General features: G+C 44.2%; 1 protein-coding gene across 1 annotated transcript in view; it reads right to left on the bottom strand.

Annotated features, from left to right (window-relative positions):
- The window catches only part of LOC130306782 (thioredoxin-like), a 142,580-nt gene that overhangs the window by 61,760 nt on the left and 60,426 nt on the right, over positions 1 to 20,394 (bottom strand). The gene's annotated exons all lie outside the window — the stretch shown is intronic.

Genomic DNA, 20,394 nt, shown 5'->3' with positions numbered 1-20,394 from the left:
AAAAATATGAAAACCTGGACAGTCAATGAGGTCTGTTTGGATTGAAAAATAGATCCAGCTTTGCTGTCATGGCTCATAAACAAAAGCCGCGACGCTAGTGTGTGAAATGCCTTACAATACCAAGCTAATATAATGCTCAAATTGTATTTATACATTTCAATAGAAATAAAAAAAATATAAAAATGTATTATGCAAAAGAATTGTACTTTAAAATTTTTGTTTTAAATGTTTGCTGACTCTTTTATTTAACCCCTTACGGTACATTCACACTGCTGAATATCCGCAGAGTTCTACGAGTGGAATTCCTCGCAGTGAACATTACCATCAGTGTGTGGGTTTCCCGCAAGACTCGTTCACACTGAGGAATTTCAGCCGCAGACAATTCCACCACTGTAATTGTTCTGCATAGAGAATGAACATGTTAATTCTTTGTGCGGAATTCCGCGAGCACTGCATAGCTGTCAATGGTGACCGCATAGTGCCGCGCGGTCCTACTGCGGTATTTTCGGCGGCGGCCGCCAGACGGAATCTACGCTTGTCGAATTCTGCGAGCAGAGATTCAGCAGTGTGAACGTACCCATAGTGACACAGCCTGTTTTGGCCTTAAAGTGGTATTCTGCCCCTAGGCATGTTATCCAATATTCAAAGGATAGGGGATAACATGTCTGATCGCAAGGGACCCGTCCGCTGGGACCCCACTTTATGATGAGTGGTAAATTTTCATTGATTCCAAAATTTCATTAAAAAAAAAGGGAAAATTTGCATTTTTCGTAATTTGAAATTCTCTGCTTGTAAAAGAAATGGTCATGTCAAACAAATGACATGTTGATTCACATAAACAATATATCTACTTTATGTTGGCATCATAAAATAGACATGATTTTACTTTTAGAAGACATTAGTGGGTTTCAAAGTTTACAAGCAATTTTCTAAATTTACCTGAAAATGTAGACATTTTTTTTTTTTTTTAGGGACCATTTCATTTTTAAAGCGGATTTGAGGAGCCTTAGAAATCTTTTTGTGGGGCATATCGCTTTTAGGAAGCCCCGTGGTGCCAGAACAGCAAAAAGCACCCACATGGCACACTGTTTGGGAAACTACACACAAATAGTAGAGTAATAGGTGAAAATGTCCCCCAAAATTTGTAACCCCATTTCTCTCGAGTAAGGAAATACCTCATGTGTATGTAAAGTGTTCTGTGGGTGCACTAGAGGGCTCAGAAGGGAAGGAGCAACATTGGGCTTTTGGAAAGCAAATTCTGCTGAAATGGTTTTTGTGGGGCATGTCTCATTTAGAAAGCCCCCACGGTGCCTGAACAGCAAAAAAGAAAAAAAAAAACACATGGTACACTATATGGGAAACTATACCCCTCCAGGAATGTAACAAGGGGTACAGTGAGCCTTAACATCCCATAGGTGTTTGACGAATTTTCAGTAAAGTTGGACGTGAAAATGAAAAAAAAATTTTTTTTCACTAAAATGCCGGTGTTACCCCAAATTTTTCATTTACACAAGGGGTAATAGAAGAAATAGTGTTACACATTTTGGGGGACTTTTTCTTCTGAGTATGGAAATACCCCATATGTGGATGTAAAGTGCTCTGTGGGCAAACTACAATGCACATAAGAGAAGGAGCGACATTGGGCTTTTGGAGAGAGAATTTGGTTGGAATGGAAGTAGGGGGCCATGTGCGTTTACAAAGCCCCCGTGCTACCAGAACAGTGGACCCCCCTACATGTGACACCATTTCAGAAACTATACCCCTCACAGAATGTAATAAGAGGTGCAGTGAGTATTTACACCCCACTGGCGCTTGACAGATCTTTGGAACAGTGGGCTGTGCAAATAAAGCATTACATTTTTCATTTTCACGGACCATTGTTCAAAAAAACTGTCAGAAACCTGTGGGGGGTAAATGCTCACTGTACCCCTTGTTACATTCCTTGAAGGGTGTAGTTTCCAAAATGGGGTCACATGTGAGGGGGTTCCACTGTTCTGACATAATGGGGGCTTTGTAAACGCACATGGTCTTCAATTCCGGAAAAATTCTCTCTCCTGAAGCCCAATGGCACTCCCTCTCTCTGAGCATTATAGTTCATCCGCAGAGCACTTGACATCCCCATATGGGGTATGTTCTTACTCAGAAGAAATGGTGTTACAAAATTTGTATAGTGTTTTTCCTATAACCCCTTGTGAAAATGAAAACTTTGGGGTAACAGCATTTTAGTGAAAAAAATCAAATTTTTTATTTTCATATCCAAATTTAACAAAAATATGTCAAACACCTGTGGGGTGTTAAGGCTCACTATACCCCTTGTTACGTTCCGTGAGGGTTGTAGTTTCCAAAATAGGGTCACATGTGGGTGGGTTTTTTCCTTGCATTTATGTCAGAACTGCTGTAACCAGCAGCCACCCCTGTGCAAATCACCAGTTTAGGCCTCAAATGTACATGGTGAGCTCTGACTCCTGAGCCTTGTTGTGTGCCCGCAGAGCATTTTATGTCCAAATATGGGGTATTTCCGTACTCGGGAGAAACTGCGGTTCAAATTTTGGGAGTCTATTTTTCCTTTTACCTCTTATGAAAATGAAAAGTATGGGGCAACACCAGCATGTTAGTGTAGAAAATGTAATGTTTTTACACTAACATCCTGGTGTAGACCCCAACTTTACCTTTTCATAAGGGGTAAAAGGAGATAAAGCCCCCAAAAATTTGTTGCGCAATTTCTCCCGAGTACGGAAATACCCCATATGTGGCTCTAAACTGTTGCCTTGATATACTACAGGGCTCCGGAGTGAGAGAGCGCCATGCGCATTTGAGGCCCAAACAGGGTGCCTCCAGCTATTGCAAAACTCCCAGCATGCCTGGACAGTCAATGGCTGTGCGGCAATACTGGGAGTTATCTTGCAACAGCTGCAGGCTCCGTTTTGGAAACAGTGCCACACAATTTTTTTTTTATTTTTATTGGGGGGGGGGGGGGGACTGTGTAGGGGTATGTATTGTTTTACTCTTTATTTTGTGTAAGTGTAGTGTAGTGTTTTTAGGATACAGTCACACGGGCCGCAGCTAAAACTTAAAGCAGGAAAAACACTGTAAACCCCTACCCGTGTGAATTTTCCCTGTACAGATTGTGCATGATGGGAGTTGTAGTTATGCAACAGCTGGAGACACACTGGTTGGGAAACACTAAGTTAGGTAACAGACTACCGCAGTGTTTCCACACCAGTGTACCTCCAGCTGTTGCAAAACTACAACTCCCAGCATGCATGGTCTGTCCGTGCGTTCTGGGAGTTGTAGTTTTGCAATAGCTGGAGGCACACATGTTGGGAAACACTGAGTTAGCAAATAGACAGTGTTTCCCAAACAGTGTGCTCCCAGTTATTGCAAAACTACAACTCCCAGCATGCTTGGACAGCCGAATTGCATGCTGGGAGTTGTAGTTTTGCAATGTCTAGCCCTTCAGATGTTGCCGAACTACAACCCTCAGCATGCCTGGACTGTCTGGGCAAGCTGAGAGTTGTAGTTTTGCAACACCTGGAAGTGCACAGTTTGAAAACCACTGTACAGTGGTCTCCAAACTGTAGCCCTCCAGATATTGAAAAACTAAAACCTTTGACTGTCTGGGAATGCTGGGATTTGTAGTTGTGAAACTACAAGGCTGCAGTGAAGATGACTTACCAGATCTTCACTGCTGCCTCTGTCTCCGCCGCCTGCATCTTCTGCCACTGGTCCTCCCCGCCGCCGTCCCTCCGCTGTCTGCCGCCGCCCCCCGCTGTCTGCTGCTGGTAACTGTCTTTACCCTGCTTTGCCTGGACTTCCAGGGGAGGGCAGAGCAAGGATGTCAAATTTAACCCCCCCCCCTGCCCCCAACTACCATTGGCCAGTCAGTCCTGACCGGCTAACCGCAGGGGATAGGAGGAGGTGGCACCCCTGCCACCAGGCTCCTATCCCTTAGGATGATCAGGGCTGTATCTGAAAGCTCTGATCATCCCTGATCGGGTCACCAGAGACCCAATAAGCCCGGAAAAGCCGTGATTTGCCGGTCAGAATTGACTGGCGAATCACAGAGATCGCCAACAAGGGGGAGTGGGACTGATATTAGCAGTCATCCCATTCTGATCACCGCGTCAAGGAACACAGCACCGTAAATGTACGGCGCTGTGTGCGAAGGGACTCTTTGCAGTGCCGTACATTTACAGCGCTCGTCGTTAAGGAGTTAAAGAGGTTATCTACCATAAGTTGATTTTAGTACTTCCCTGTCAGACAGTAATGGACATGCTTAGGAAGGATCTGTGCTAGTCTTGGAGCTAAACAGCTATGTTCTGAGTGAACCATAACACTGTGGAGTTCCCTCCCTAGAAGTACATGTCCCATAATTCCTTGTTTGTAAGTGTGAGGTCATTTTTCTTCCTCCCACACATCAGCCAGCTTACCCATTGAAACACACCTGTGCTGCTTTCAATGCATTAAACCAGTGTTTTCTAACCAGGGTGTCTCCAGCTGTTGCATTACCACAATTCACTGCAAAATGATCTATTTTCCACCCAGTGGTCACTCCACCAATTGAAGCAAAGACAGGCTCCTTCTGAACACTTGACTAGCGATGTAATGTCTCAGGCCACACTGCAACCTGTGAAAACACTTATTTTGTATGCTGTTAAAAATAAACATGGGGCCAAAAATCACAGAAGAATTGCGGGATCATCATCAAACCAAGGTACAGACACTATATTATGAACTAAGCTAACTTAACAGCCCCTGTAGCATAGTCAAATAAAATAAAAAAAACTGGAATACCCCTTTAACACCTATTTTTTTCATTTTCTCAAGAGGTGAAAGAAGAAAAAAATTTGTAAAGCAATTCCTCCTGAGTATGGAAATACTCCATATGTAGACATAAAGTGCTCTGTGGGTGCACGGCAGGGCTCAGAAGAGCAGTAACATTTGGCTTTAGCAGATAGAAAATTTGGCTGGAATATTTTGGAGACCATGTCACGTTTACAAAGCCCCCACAGTGTCATGTCAGTGAAAATCCCCCACAAATGAATTCATTTTGGAAACTACACACTTCAAAGAAATCTTACAAGGGGTAGAGTGAGCATTTAACAGGTGTTTGACACAATTTTGGACCAGTGGGTCATGAAAAAAACAAACTACAGTTTTGCACTTAAATGCTGATGTATCCTCTAATTTTGCATTTTTACAAGGGGTAAAGGGAGAAAAATACCCTCAAAATTAATAACACAATTTGTACAAAGTAAGAAAATACCCCAAATGTGAACATACAGTGGGGCAAAAAAAAGTATTTATTCAGCCACCAATTGTGCAAATTCTCCCACTTAAAAAGATGAGAGGTCTGTAATTTTCATCATAGGTATACCTCAACTATGAGAGACATCATAAGAAAAAAAAAATCCATAAAATCACATCGTCTGATTTTTAAAGAATTTTTTTTGCTAATTATGGTGGAAAATAAGAATTTAGTCAATAACAAAAGTTCATCTCAATACTTTGTTATATACCCTTTGTTGGCAATGACTGAGGTCAAACATTTTCTGTAAGTCTTCACAAGGTTTTCACACACTGTTGCTGGTATTTTGGCCCATGCAGATCTCCTCTAGAGCAGTGATGTTTTAGGGCTGTCGCTGGGCAACACAGACTTTTAACTCCCTCAAAAGGTTTTCTATAGGGTTGAGATTCGGAGACTGGCTAGGCCACTCCAGGACCTTGAAATGCTTCTTACGAAGCCACTCTCCGTTGCCTGTTGCCTGGTGTGCTTGGGATCATTGTCATGCTGAAAGACCCAGCCATGTTTCATCTGCAATGCCCTTGCTGACGGAAGGAGGTTTTCACTCAAAATCTCACCATACATGGCCCCATTCATTCTTTCCTTTACACGGATCAGTTGTCCTTGTCCCTTAGCAGAAAAATAGCCCCAAAGAATGATGTTTCCACCCCCATGCTTCAAAATAGGTATGGTGTTCTTTGGCTGCAACTCAGCATTCTTTCTCCTGAAACAAGATGAGTTGAGTTTTTACCAAAAAGTTCTACTTTTCTGACCATATGACATTCTCCCAATACTCTTCTGCATCATCCAAATGCTCTCTAGCAACTTCAGATGGGCCCGGAAATGTACTGGCTTAAGCAGGGGAACACGTCTGGCTTTTCATGATGGAGTGTGATTGTTGACGGTTGTGGACAGGTGTCTTTTATACAGATAACAAGTTCAAACAGGTGCCATTAATACAGGTAACGAGTGGAGGACAGAGTAGACTCTTGAAGAAGAAGTTGCAGGTCTGTGAGAGCCAGAAATCTTGCTTGTTTGTAGGTGATCAAATACTTATTTTCCACCATAATTTGCAAATAAATTCTTTAATAATCAGACAATGCGATTTGGATTTCTTTTTCTCATTATATCTCTCATAGTTGAGATAAACCTATGATGAAAATGACAGGCCTCTTTAATATTTTTAAGTGGGATAACTGGGATAAGCACAATTGGTGGCTAACTAAACACTTTTTTGCCCCAATGTATAGTGCTCTAGGGGCGCATGTCAGCGCTCAGAAGAGAAGAAGTGACATGGAGCTTTTGGAGAGAGGATTTGGCTGAAATGAAAGTTAGGTGCCAAAGCACCCTATGGTGCCAGAATAGCAGAAACCCCCCACATGTAACACCAATTTGAAAACTACACCCCCTTAAGTTCCCCTGTAACAAGGAGTACCTCACAGGTGTTTGACAGATTTTTGACAGATTTTTGCGGGCTGTGAAAATGAAAACTGTGAATTATTACACTAAAATGCTTGTGTAACCCAAAAGTTTTCGTTTTCACATGGTGTAAAAGTATAAAAAGCCCCCCAAAATTTGTTTGGCAATACCCCATATGTGGATGTTTAGTGCTGTGCGGGTGCACAACAGGGCTTAGGAGTGAGAGAGCATCGAGAACATTTGAGGCCTAAATGTGGTGATTTACACTGCAATGGCTAATATTTGCAGAGGTTCTAACATAAAAAAAATGGCAATTTTAAAACTACGCCCCTTAACCTCCCTGGTGGTATGATTCTGTCTGGAAATTTGTACCAAAAGCGGTACAATTTTTTGCATTGAAATTCCACATCTCCCCCCGTCACATTCCCCCTCCCTTGTCACATTTCCCCCCCCCCCCCCCATATCACATTCTCCCCCTCCTTGTCACATTCCCCCCCCCCCCTTGTCACACCCCCCCCTTGTCACATTCTCTCCCCTCCTTGTCACATTCATCCCCCCCTGTCACATTCATCCCCCCTGTCACATTCATCCCCCCTGTCACATTCTTCCCCCCCCTGTCACATTCTTCCCCCCCTGTCACATTCATCCCCCCTGTCACATTCATCCCCCCTGTCACATTCCCCCCCTTGTTACATTCCCCCCTGTCACATTCATCCCCCTGTCACATTCATCCCCCCGTCACATTCCCCCCCTTGTTACATTCTCCCCCCCCACCGTGTTACATTCTCCCCCCTCCATGTTACATTCCACTCCCCCCCTGTCACATTCCTCCCCCCTTGTCACATCCCCCCTTCATGTCACATTCCCCTCCCCCTGTCACATCCCCCCCTTGTCACATTCTTCCCTCTAGTCACATTCCCCCCTCTGTCACATTCCCCCCTATGTCACATCCCCCCCCCTGTTACATTCTCCCCTGTGTCACATTCCCCCCTGTGTCACATTCCCCCCTGTGTCACATTCCCCCCTTTTCTTGTCCTGCAGCAGAATACACTAGGTTTGCCGGGCAGATTTCAAACCTAGTGTATTTGCTGCAGAACAAGCCATTTCCCCTTCAGCCAATCACAGGCTTTACACCACTGCGGCCTGTGATTGGCTGAAAAGGGAAAGGTCCTGTAAGATGAATAGTGAAGAGAGCAGGGACCAGAGCGCACGGAGGGGAACGGCATCTGCAGGGACCGGGATTAGGTAAGCAAAAGTTTTTTTTTTAATTTTCCTCCTTTTTACTTTTACACTTAGCTCAGTGTTTTTCTACCAGGGGGCCTCCAGCTGTTGTGAAACTACTACTCCCAGCATGCCCGGACAGCCTTTGGCTGAGAGTTGTAGTTTTGCAACATCTGCAGGCCCCCTGGTTGAGAAACACTGACTTTTAGTATATGTCTTTACCTGCTCTGGCCGGCCCCCGCCAATGGAGCTGACCCGAGCAGATAATCACATATTTTCCCGGGGGCTGCATCGCTATATCGCAAAAAGCTAAAATCGCGATTCGATTGCTTTTGCGATATACTGTGCAGCCCGCACAGCAACTCTGCAATTCTACCCCGAGCGTGACTCGGGGTTACCGCTTCTAGCAGCGAAAATTAACCCCGAGTCACGCTCGGGAATACCGCTAGGCTGGTTAAGGAATGTACCAAAGGGTGTGTTTCGAGAGGGGATTCCTCACTTTGTCCTCTGACGAAGAGAGGAATCCACTCTCGAAAAGCGTTTTCCTGTGCACCCATCTGTACTGCTATGACCTATGTATAATTTTGTATATCGGTAAATAAAAAGTTATCACAGTCTACTGCCTGCGAGAACTGTCTTTTGCATCCCGGTGAAGCGCCGAACCGCAAGTCAGATTTGTGCCCATCCCCTGGCAGGGATACCTGCAACCTGCCTCCAGCTGAAATCCAGACTGTTGCCAGTGGTACCGCCGATCGGTGGCTCCCGGACCTGGCCACAACCCATACAAAGGCGTGTCCCAGTGTTGTGCCTGCATATAGCACAACTGGAAAAGATGAGCGGCTTTATTCTATCCTTGCGATACGCATCTAACTTTTAAAAAGGTTAACGGCACTATCGGAGCGCCATCTCTGTTCTTTTCTTTCCTACACCCTCCTTTCTTTCCAGTGAGGCATACCTCATCTGGGAAGTGTTGGTCTCGTACGATCTGGGCGCCAGTTCCAGAGCTACTTGAGCCTGCTTCTTCAGGCCTTCATGGATGAGCACTGGTGGAATTTCCCTGTGTTGCCTGCACTTCTGTATTTTACAAAAGCATTGTACGCCACAACCTTTTCGTCCCATGCCTGAGTTTTGTGCATAGTGCCATAAGGTTTGAGAACTGCTGTTGTTACCATGAATTGCGGTTAGCATAAGAACCTCCCTCTTGTCCATATATCTGACCAACAAAAGGTTTTCACTAGTAAGGACTTTGCTCTCACCCTTGGGGATTGGAGCTGTGATGGGATATGTTGGGAGGCCTCTTGATATTTCTGCACAGTTCCACAAAGGATTTGAAGAGAAGGATGATGGTATAAAAGAAACATACAGGTTACATACAGATGATAACCTTTATACAGCAGTGGGTACAACATGTCCCACACAATTTTCCTGCTAACTCCCAGGAGGACAACAAGGAGGACAACAAACTGTGTGGTCAATCACGATTACTGGACAGCTAACAAACACAGGAATCAGGGGATCATAGTCAGGGGATCACAGTCCAGACAGGTTTACCTGTAGGGAGTACAGTGATACTTGCCTGGTGGGTTGGGAAAGTTGTACAGGTAACAGGGTTACTCGTACTGGTATGGGGCACAGGGTCACTTGCACAGGGATGTTGTGGAATTGTCCTGTGCCGTCAACGCCACCTTCTAGGATGGACGATGAGGTGGGGGAGTAAGAGAGGAGGAAGGTGGGGTCTTCATCTCTCTACTGACCGTTGTCGCCATCTGAGGTAATCATGGCGTATACCTCCTTCGCTTAAAAATACCCTAAGGGATGTTTTTATGGGGGGAGTGGGGGTGAGTTTGTGTTAGTGTATTAAAAAACGTTATTGTGGTATGGCACAGTGTATTGCTTAAGAGGGGTACTCCACTGGAAAACATTTTCTTTTAAATCAACCGGTGCCAGAAAGTTAAACAGATTTGCAAATTACTTCTATTAAAAAAGCCCAATCCTTCCAGTACTTTTTAGATGATGTATACTATAGAGGAAGTTCTTTTCTTTTTGAAATTCCTATATATATATATATATATATATATATATATATATATATATACAGTACAGACCAAAAGTTTGGACACACCTTCTCATTCAGAGAGTTTTCTTTATTTTCATGACTATGAAAATTGTAGATTCACAGTGAAGGCATCAAAACTATGAATTAACACATGTGGAATTATAGACATAACAAGAAAGTGTGAAACAACTGAAAATATGTCATATTCATGTGTGGAGGTCAAGGGCTCTGCTGGCGCACTACAATACTCAGAACAGAAGGAGTCACATTTGGCTTTTGGAAAGCAAATTTTGCTGAAATGGTTTTTGGGGGGCATGTCACATTTAGGAAGCCCCTATGGTGCCAGAACAGCAAAAAAATTAAAAATAAAACCCACATGGCATGCTATTTTGGAAACTACACCCCTCAGGGAACGTAACAAGGGGTACAGTGAGCCTTAACACCTCCCAGGTGTTTGACGACTTTTTGTTAACGCTGGATGTGTAAATGAAAAAAAAAAAATTTCACAAAAATTCTGTTTTTTCCCAAATTTTTAAATTTTTATAAGAGGTAATAGAAGAAAATGACCCCCAAAATTTGTAACCCTATATGGTATGGAAATACCCTATGTGTGGACGTCAAGTGCTCTGCTGGCGCACTACAATGCTCAGAAGAGGAGGAACGCCATTGAGCTTTTGGAAAGAGAATTTGTTTGGAATGGAAGTCAGGGGCCATGTGCATTTACAAAAATTTAGGGTAACACAAGCATTTTAGTGAAACATTTTTTTTTTATTTTCCCATCCAACTTGAAAATTCGTCAAATGCCTGTGGGATGTTAAGGCTCACTATACCCATTGTTACATTCCGTGAGCGGTGTAGTTTCAAAAAATGGGGTCACATGTGAGTATTTATTTTTTTGTGTTTATGTCAGAACCGCTGTAAAATCAGCCACCCCTGCGCAAATCACCAATTTAGGCCTCAAATGTACATAGTGCGCTCTCACTCCTGAGCCTTGTTGTGTGCCTGCAGAGCAGTTTACGCCCATATATGGGGTATTTCCGTACTCAGGAGAAATTGCGTTACAAATTTCGGGGGTCTTTTTTTCCTTTCACCGCTTTTGAAAATAAAAAGTATGGGGCAACACCAGCATGTTAGTGTAAACATTTCTATTTTTTTACACTAACAGGCTGGTGTAGCCCCCAGCTTTTCCTGTTCATTAGGGGTAAAAGGAGAAAAAGCCCCCCAAAATTTGTAGTGCAATTTCTCCCGAGTACAGAAATACCCCATATGTGGCCCTAAACTGTTTCCTTGAAATACGACAGGGCTCTGAAGTGAAAGAGCGTCATGTGCATTTGAGGACTAAATTAGGGATTGCATAGGGGTGGACATAGGGGTATTCTACGGTGGCTGTCCGGAAATGCTGGGAGTTGTTGTTTTGCAACAGCTGGAGGCTCCGTTTTGGAAACACTGCCATACAATACTTTTTCATTTTTATTGGGGGGACAGTGTAAGGGGGTGTATATGTAGTGTTTTACCCTTTATTATATGTTTGTGTAGTGTTTTTAGGGTACATTCGTACTGGTGGGTTTACAGTGAGTTTCCCACCAGGAGTTTGCGCTGTGGCGAAAAATTTGCCTCAGATCACACTTTAAGCAGGAAACTTACTTTAAACCCGCCCGTGTGAATGTACCCTATACCCATCCACATGGGGGGGGGGGGGGGGAGAACTCCAGCTGTTTCAAAACTACAACTCCCAGCATGTACTGACAGACCGTGCATGCTGGGAGTAGTATTTTTGCCACAGCTGGAGGCACACTAGTTCAAAAACCTTCAGTTAGGTTCTGTTACCTAACTCAGTATTTTCCATCCTGTGTGCCTCCAGCTGTTGTAAAACTACAACTCCCAGCATGTACTGATCGCTGAAGGGCATGCTGGGAGATGTAGTTATGCAACAGCTGGAGGTACGCAACTACAACTCCCAGCATGCCGAGACAGCTGTTTGCTGTTTGGGCATGCTGGGATTTGCAGTTTTGCAACATCTGGAGGGCTACAGCTTAGAATCCACTGCACCGTGATCTCCAAACTGTGGCCCTCCAGATGCCAGCATGCTAGGAGTTGTAGTTTTGCAAGATATAGAGGGCCACAGTTTAGAATTCACTGCACAGTGATCTCCAAACTGTAGCCCTCCAGCTGTTGCAAAACTGCAAATCCCAGCATGCCCAAACAGCTGTCAGGGCATGCTGGGAGTTGTAGTTTTGCAACATCTGGAGGGCTACAGTTTAGAGATCACTGTATAGTGGTCTCAAACTGTAGCCCTCCAGATGTTGCTAGGCAACTCACAGGCTTCCGTAGTATCCAGGGAGCTGCATCGCCGTCCTCTGCTGCCTCCGATCACCTCCACCGGTCGTTGCCTCCGCCGCCGCCAATGCATAAGTGGACCTTCGGCGCTGGTCCTCCTCGGTTTCCCCGTTCTGCCCTGCCTATTGTGGGTGGGCAGAACGGGGAAACCGAAAGTTAACCCCCCCCACCCCCGATCTGCTATTGGTCGTCGCTTCTAGACGACCAATAGCAGAGATAGGAGGGGTGGCACCCCTGCCACCTCACTCCTATCCTTTCAAGGGGATCGTGGGTGTCTTGGACAACCCTGATCAACCTTATTTTCCAGGTCACCTGCGATTGTCGCAAATCGCTGGTGTGAATTCACCGGCGATTTGCGACGATTGCCGACATGTGGAGGTGGTCATCAGACCCCCCTGGGCATTTGCATGAGGTGCCTGCTGATCGATATCAGCAGTCACCCAGTCCGGTCCCTGCCCGGTGCGCGGCGGGGACCGAAATTTCCACGGACGTACAGGTACGTCCTGGGTCCTTAAGTACCAGGGTGTCAGGACCTACCCATATGCACTGGGTCCTTAACAGGTTAAAAAGCTGAAGATCAGCAATCAAGGCAGGCTGCACAAGGGGTATAGTCTGTTCACACCGCACAGTAAAGCTGCTGGTGGCATGGACTGCAAACACCCATAAAAGGTGCAAAAAAACAAACAAACAACCCACCCACATGAAGAAAAAAGCTGATAAATGACTGGTCAGCAGTCAGAGCAGGCTGCACATCAGTGCATGGTCTGTCCACAAAGCACAGGACAGCTGCTGATAGCATGAAATGCCTCAAAAAGATGCAAAAAAAAAACCACAAAGAAAAAAGAGAAAATACTCAAAAAATGATGTTCTAAGGCTCAATTCACACACCATGACCAAATTGTCACAGTAAAAAGTTGTGTCTAAATGATTTCAGTGTTTCAAGCTATTATATCTATGGTATTAAAGAATACCCTTCTATGACTGCAGTGTTTCTTATAATTTTTTTCCTGACTCATCTTGGTGCATCTGCTCCCAATTTAGTGATGTCACAAGAAGACCTCATTCTTTGCTGTTCAGAATGAATTCCAGGTGCCTCTAATTTATAGCAGCCTTCGACTTAATGTTTATAAACACAACAAAGACTACATTTTGATAGCAATCATGCAACTATATAAACCCAACGTAGTATGAATAGATGTACGTTTCTAGAAATATTGTATTGTTACTGAAACTGAGATGTCCCCACACAACCCCTGTCAAACAGGGGGCGAAAGTAAATTATTTTAGTTACATGGTACCTGTCACTAGTAATAAAAATGTATATGATATAGATAAGCCTATTTGAATTACCTTTCTAATATAACTCATAATAGAATTGTGTAACTTTATGTGTTAAATTAACCACTAAAAGTTTGGCCACCAGGGGTCCTCCTTCTGGTCCTGCCTGCAGTCCTGCTTGCAGATTGTGTCCTGATGGACACCACATTTATTGTCAACCTACACTATACTCCTCATACATACCCCAATTTCTGGCACCAAAAACATCATCTTTTTGCTTACCACAATTAAATCACCACACTAGTGTTCTGTGGGGGACTATTGAAACTTTGAATGTGTTTAAGATGTTAAAACACTTCCTGTGTGTCCTCTTCACCCATTTCCTTGGTAAGCCAGTCAATCTTTCAAGCTTTTCCTCCAAGTCCATCAACTATCAAAAAATGTATATACCTTTCCTAAACAGAGAAACAGAAAAATAGAAAAACAGAAACACAAATAGATAAAATGACTATTCTTTTACTGCATACAGTGCTCTGGCCTCACCATTAAATTGTATATGGGTGACCTGACCCAGTTTTGGTCAGTTCCAGGGCAGGGTAACACAGGGCGCATCCCCAGGAGACTTCAAGCTGTGAATGCGCAGGAAGCAGTCACAGAGGGACTGCAGAGTAAACTCCTGGCTGCGGCCAGGTAGCTTTGTTTGCCTGCTCGTAGAGTCAGATTTCTACACCGGAAAACACACCACTAATCACACACACAGCTAATCGGCCGTAGCTAAGAGCTCGCTCTGCAGTCCCTCACTGTTGTTGGCACATCCAATGCATGAAATACACTGTGGATGCGCCCTGTGTGCAGTTTTTGAGCTGAAGCCAGAAGTGGATCAAGCAGGAAGGAGAAGTAGAAGTCCTTCCTTTCTATTTCTCATTCCTTTTAAATACACTTCTGGTTTTGGCTTGAAAACTGCAGTAGCAGTATTAAAAAAAAAAAAAAAAAGTGGAAACCCAGCCTGGATTTAGAATATTTGGTGTGCCAACCATCATACCCCATAGTTGTTGACCCTGTGAGCTAATTTTGCCTCCAAGCTGTCACAATATATACTGTAAATTTAAAATATATATATATTATTCAGTGAAATAGCAATAGAATCATACCATTTTGTACATTTAAAAATATGTCATAATGTTTTTTCTTATATGGATAAATGTACTATAAAACCCCCAAAAACTAGCTAAGGTTTTACTGCCATCCCAAGACCTTAGAGGTTGCCTCTGACATAGAGAAATGGGTGTTGGTGAATTCTCTGTCCATCATTGCAAAATATACCACTGCTGTAAAAACAACAGGGGAGATATACCGTATATACTCGAGTATAGGCCGAGTTTTTCAGCACGATTTTTCGTGCTGAAAACACCCCCCTCGGCTTATACTCGAGTGAACTCCCCCACCCGCAGTGGTCTTCAACCTGCGGACCTCCAGAGGTTTCAAAACTACAACTCCCAGCAAGCCCGGGCAGCCATCGGCTGTCCGGGCTTGCTGGGAGTTGTAGTTTTGAAACCTCCGGAGGTCCGCAGGTTGAAGACCACTGCGGCCTTCAACATCATCCAGCCCCCTCTCACCCCCTTTAGTTCTGAGTACTCACCTCCGCTCGGCGCTGGTCCGGTCCTGCAGGGCTGTCCGGTAAGGAGGTGGTCCGGTGAGGAGGTGGTCCGGGCTGCTATCTTCACCGGGGAGGCCTCTTCTAAGCGCTTCGGGCCCGGCCTCAGAATAGTCACGTTGCCTTGACAACGACGCAGATACGTCGTTGTCAAGGCAACGGCTCTATTCCGGGCCGGAAGCGCGGAGAAGAGGCGCCCCCGGTGAAGATAGCAGCCCGGACCACCTCCTCACCGGACCACCTCCTTACCGGACAGCCCTGCAGGACCGGACCAGCGCCGAGCGGAGGTGAGTACTCAGAACTAAAGGGGGTGAGAGGGGGCTGGATGATGTTGAAGGCCGCAGTGGTCTTCAACCTGCGGACCTCCGGAGGTTTCAAAACTACAACTCCCAGCAAGCCCGGACAGCCGATGGCTGCCCGGGCTTGCTGGGAGTTGTAGTTTTGAAACCTCTGGAGGTCCGCATGTTGAAGGCCGCAGTGGTCTTCAACCTGCGGACCTCCGGAGGTTTCAAAACTACAACTCCCAGCAAGCCCGGACAGCCGATGGCTGCCCGGGCTTGCTGGGAGTTGTAGTTTTGAAACCTCTGGAGGTCCGCATGTTGAAGGCCGCAGTGGTCTTCAACCTGCGGACCTCCGGAGGTTTCAAAACTACAACTCCCAGCAAGCCCGGACAGCCGATGGCTGCCCGGGCTTGCTGGGAGTTGTAGTTTTGAAACCTCTGGAGGTCCGCAGGTTGAAGACCACTGAGGGCGAATGATGAGAAGAGGATGATGAAGGGGGGGGGGTGTGGGGATGATGAAGGGGGGTGGGGATGATGAAGGGGGGGGGTGTGGGATGATTACAAGGGGATGATGAAGGGGGGATGTGTGGGATGATAAGGGGATGTGTGGGATGATGACAAGGGGATGATGAAGGGGGGATGTGTGGGATGATGACAAGGGGATGATGAAGGGGGGATGTGTGGGATAAGGGGATGTGTGGGATGATGACAAGGGGATGATGAAGGGGGGATGTGTGGGATAAGGGGATGTGTGGGATGATGACAAGGGGATGATGAAGGGGGGATGTGTGGGATGATGACAAGGGGATGATGAAGGGGGGATGTGTGGGATGATGACCAGGGGATGATGAAGGGGGGATGTGTGGGATGATAAGGGGATGTGTGGGATGATGACAAGGGGATGATGAAGGGGGGATGTGTGGGATGATAAGGGGATGTGTGGGATGATGACAAGGGGATGATGAAGGGGGGATGTGTGGGATGATGACAAGGGGATGATGAGGATGTTAATGACGGGTCTGGATGATGACAGGGGGGGATGAGGTATTTCCCACCCTAGGCTTATACTCGAGTCAATAACTTTTCCTGGGATTTTGGGTTGAAATTAGGGGTCTCGGCTTATACTCGGGTCGGCTTATACTCGAGTATATACGGTAGTTATTTTATTCCCTTTCTGCGAAAGTATTGGTCACTGGGGAATTCTGCAGGTGGTCAAGTGCTTTAGAAAGTTGTTGTCAAAAAATACTAAATGTACCAACTGAATACGTTTCTAGAATATTTATACATATAGCAGCATTCTCCTGTTTATACAAAATGCTTCATTTACGTGAAATCTGCAGAAAATAGCAGAATGTGCATTATAGTGACCACTTGGTGGGGCTTTATACCAACACATTCTAAAATGCTAGCAAAAGAGCATTATTAGGCAATCTGGGAAATATGTAAAGCCAAGTTGCAAGAAAAGCTATTTCATAGCAATGTTTTCAAAGTGTTGTATAGAAAAAAATCACAGAGAAAATAACACCAAATAGGCAACAACAGGCTTTTAATCATACACCTAAAATGTTACAATAACCAAATGTTCACGGTTAGTCTGGAAAAATTATATAACAGATTGGACAATCGGGCATAAGAACAACTAGATAAACAGGGAATGACAAGGGAATCAGTGCTTACAATGCTGTAGGGCTAACCCGCGCCACCCGCCCCTTAAAAACTCTTTCCCTGCTTCTTGGGTTCCCTGCTTCTTGGGGTGCCCACCTCCTAAACAGGAAGGCCCCAATCATGATGATGATCCTTTCCTATTATATTGCAAGGGGAAATTAACCAAGAGGTGAGAGGGAAATGACAATTCAAAAAATGTGATGGGGACCTAAACTTAAAAAAGCCTAAATTTAGGAACGTGAGTAGGGCAAAAAGAGATTTAATAAGCATACAAGTAATTATAAAAACTATATATAATAAATTATTAGTATACACTCATGTCTGGGCAGATATAGTCCACAGAAGGTATATATCTATGTGATTTTTTTTTTTTTTGCTTTTAGTCCACACCTCTGGTTATATTTAGTGTTAGATTGGAACAATCATTTTGTTTCCACTCTGTGATTTTTCTCAAGTACTTGAAGTGAAGAAAACTCAGCAGTCCACACATCCATTTCTTTTTCTGTTAATGTAGTTGGTAGTGCACAGGCTTTGCTATGACCTTCAGCTGCCCTTCCTGTGTGGCAGCCTTGCAACACAAGAGAGTCATTGTCCTTCTTCTCTGCATGGACTTTTCCTTTCTGAAAGCTAAACCAGTCCCCATTAAACAGAAGTTCTCAGACAGTTTCCCAGCTACAAGGTCTTTCACTCTCCGGCCCTCATCACACATACAAATGAATTCCTTGCTATTAACAAAGTTGGACAGTTAATATTTTTATAAAGCTTTTCATCGTCTAGAGGGATGGCTATCAGCAAGCAAATAGTGCACTAATGGTAAAGCAATCGTACATTGCTTCTCAGTTCTCAAATGTGTAAAAATTTATTTTCCCGTAAAGCTAAATATAACTCTGAAAAAAAATTTTTAAATTAAAAATAGCAAAATTCCAGACACCTAGACTTAACACTTCTTACCAAACTTATGGGCTACTACATGATATCATGATGAGTAGGAGGATGTGTCACCAATGCAAACAAGAAAAATGTCAGCAGCACACTGCTAGTGCTAAGCTTTATGTATAATCTAACAGGTTTTACATTGCAATACTGTTATAGAGAAAAATAGAGTTCCTTAGCTTACCATTCGGCCAAATAGTGTGTACCATCCCACCACGATAAGGTGACTTCATTTGGGATGGACCCTACACCATAGATATGAGGCTAGCACTAAGCCTACAGCTTATGGGCATGTAGGATCCAGCTATTTCCTACATAAGTAAACGTTGCTGAGTTGCCCATAACAACCAATCAGATTGCTTCTTTCATTTTTCAGAGGCCTTTTAAAAAATTGAAAGAAGTTATCTGATTGGTTGCTATGGGCAACCCAGCAACTTTTCCTCTGGACAGGTTTTGATAAATGTCCTGCTAAGAGAAACCAGAGTGGATGCAAGGGGTAACAACTTTAGTACTTCTAGAAACAACTGAATGGACAGGTAACTCAAATAATATTGCCCATATAGGGATGCAAAATAGGCCAAAAATCCCAATAGTACATATACAGTGGTCCCTCAACATACGATGTTAATTCATTCCAAATGACCCATCGTTTGTCGAATCCATCGTATGTTGAGGGATCCGTGCAATGTAAAGTATAGGAAGCTGTACTCACCTGTCTCCGCCGCTCCGGACCAGGTCCTCACCGCTCCCGATGCTGTCCGAGGGGCTCCCGATGCTGTCCCGCTGCTCCGGTGTCTTCTTTGCGATCCTCCGGCTTCTTCCGCATCTTCTGCAGGGTCCGGGCCTTGCATTCTGGTGACGTTATTAAGCTGCTGCGCCGGCGCGGCGTGCGTAGTGACGAAATAACGACACCAGAAAGCGAGGCCCGGACCCTGGAGAAGATGCGGAAGACGCCAGAGGATCGCGAAGTGGACCCGGACCAGCGGGAATAGGTAAGCGAACCTGCCCGGGATGCTTAAACTGCTATCCGACAGCAGCTTAAGCATTTTGCGCAGTCGGATAGCAGTTAATGCGATGGCCCGACATATAAAAGCATCGTATATTGATGCTGACATCGACATGCGATGGCCTCTGAGAGGCCATCGTATGTCGATTTTATCATATGTCGGGGCCATCGCTTGTCGGGGGGTTACAGTACTATGAAGAAAAGTTGCTAAATATATACACATGAGCCAACAAAGTATCATTTAAAAAAAAAAAAAAAATAGCACAAACACTAAAAACTATTAAAATAACAGTATAATGTGACCACCTAAAATATAACAGCATAATGTGACCACCTAAAATATATGTGCTTTTAGTGTTTGTCTTTTCAATACAATTGGTATTTTATAGATATTTTGCTTAGGCGATTCATGTGGTAAAGCTATATATATATTTGCTAGCTTTTTTTTTCTAGCATGCATACATCTGCAGTTCTTATTGGTATCCCTTTTGTAAAAAAAAAAAAAAAAAAAAAAAATATGTGTACTCTATGTTATATACAAGCTTCCAGTGTTTCTTTTTCATTTACCCTAAAGGATAAGCAATCTAGATCCATGAAAATATAGCATCAATATCAGACTAAAGAGTTTACTGTGTGTAAAGGACTTGACTGATGGAAATGAGCGTCTCTTTCTCTATACCAACAATGTATTAATGCTAGCTTGACTAATCTGTTGTGAAGTACTAGAGACAACTAGGCTCCTGACCAGTTTACTGTTTAGTTCAGGAGTAAATTCTATCCACTCTGTTACATTACTGAGTATGTCCAAGATAAACATTGTTTTTATTATTAAATAAACATCATGACATGGGACTAAACCTTAATGTACTATTGAGGGGAATTTGCCTACAGCAGCGCTTACCACAGTTTGCTGTTTACCAGCCAATGAATACATGATTGAATGAAGAAGAATGCACATTCTCGTTATAGAAATATACTCTCTGGTATGTTGCAGTTCTGACCTCAACTTACTGTTCTTGTTGCATAGTCTAACCAGAACTGGTGATCAGTATAAAAGACACCTGTCCACAACCTCAAACAGTCACACCCCAAACTTCACTATGGCCAAGACCAAAGAGCTTTCGAAGGACACCAGAAACAAAATTGTATACCTGCACCAGGCTGGGAAGACTGAATCTGCAATAGTCAAGCAGCTTGGTGTGAAGAAATCAACTGTGAAAGCAATTATCAGAAAATGGAAGACATACAAGGCCACTGCTAA

The sequence above is a fragment of the Hyla sarda genome, chromosome 1 (genome assembly GCF_029499605.1).
Source record: "Hyla sarda isolate aHylSar1 chromosome 1, aHylSar1.hap1, whole genome shotgun sequence".
NCBI classification, from domain to species: domain Eukaryota; kingdom Metazoa; phylum Chordata; class Amphibia; order Anura; family Hylidae; genus Hyla; species Hyla sarda.
The sequence above is the reverse complement of the archived record's forward strand: the minus strand, read 5'-3'. Positions and strand labels throughout refer to the sequence as shown.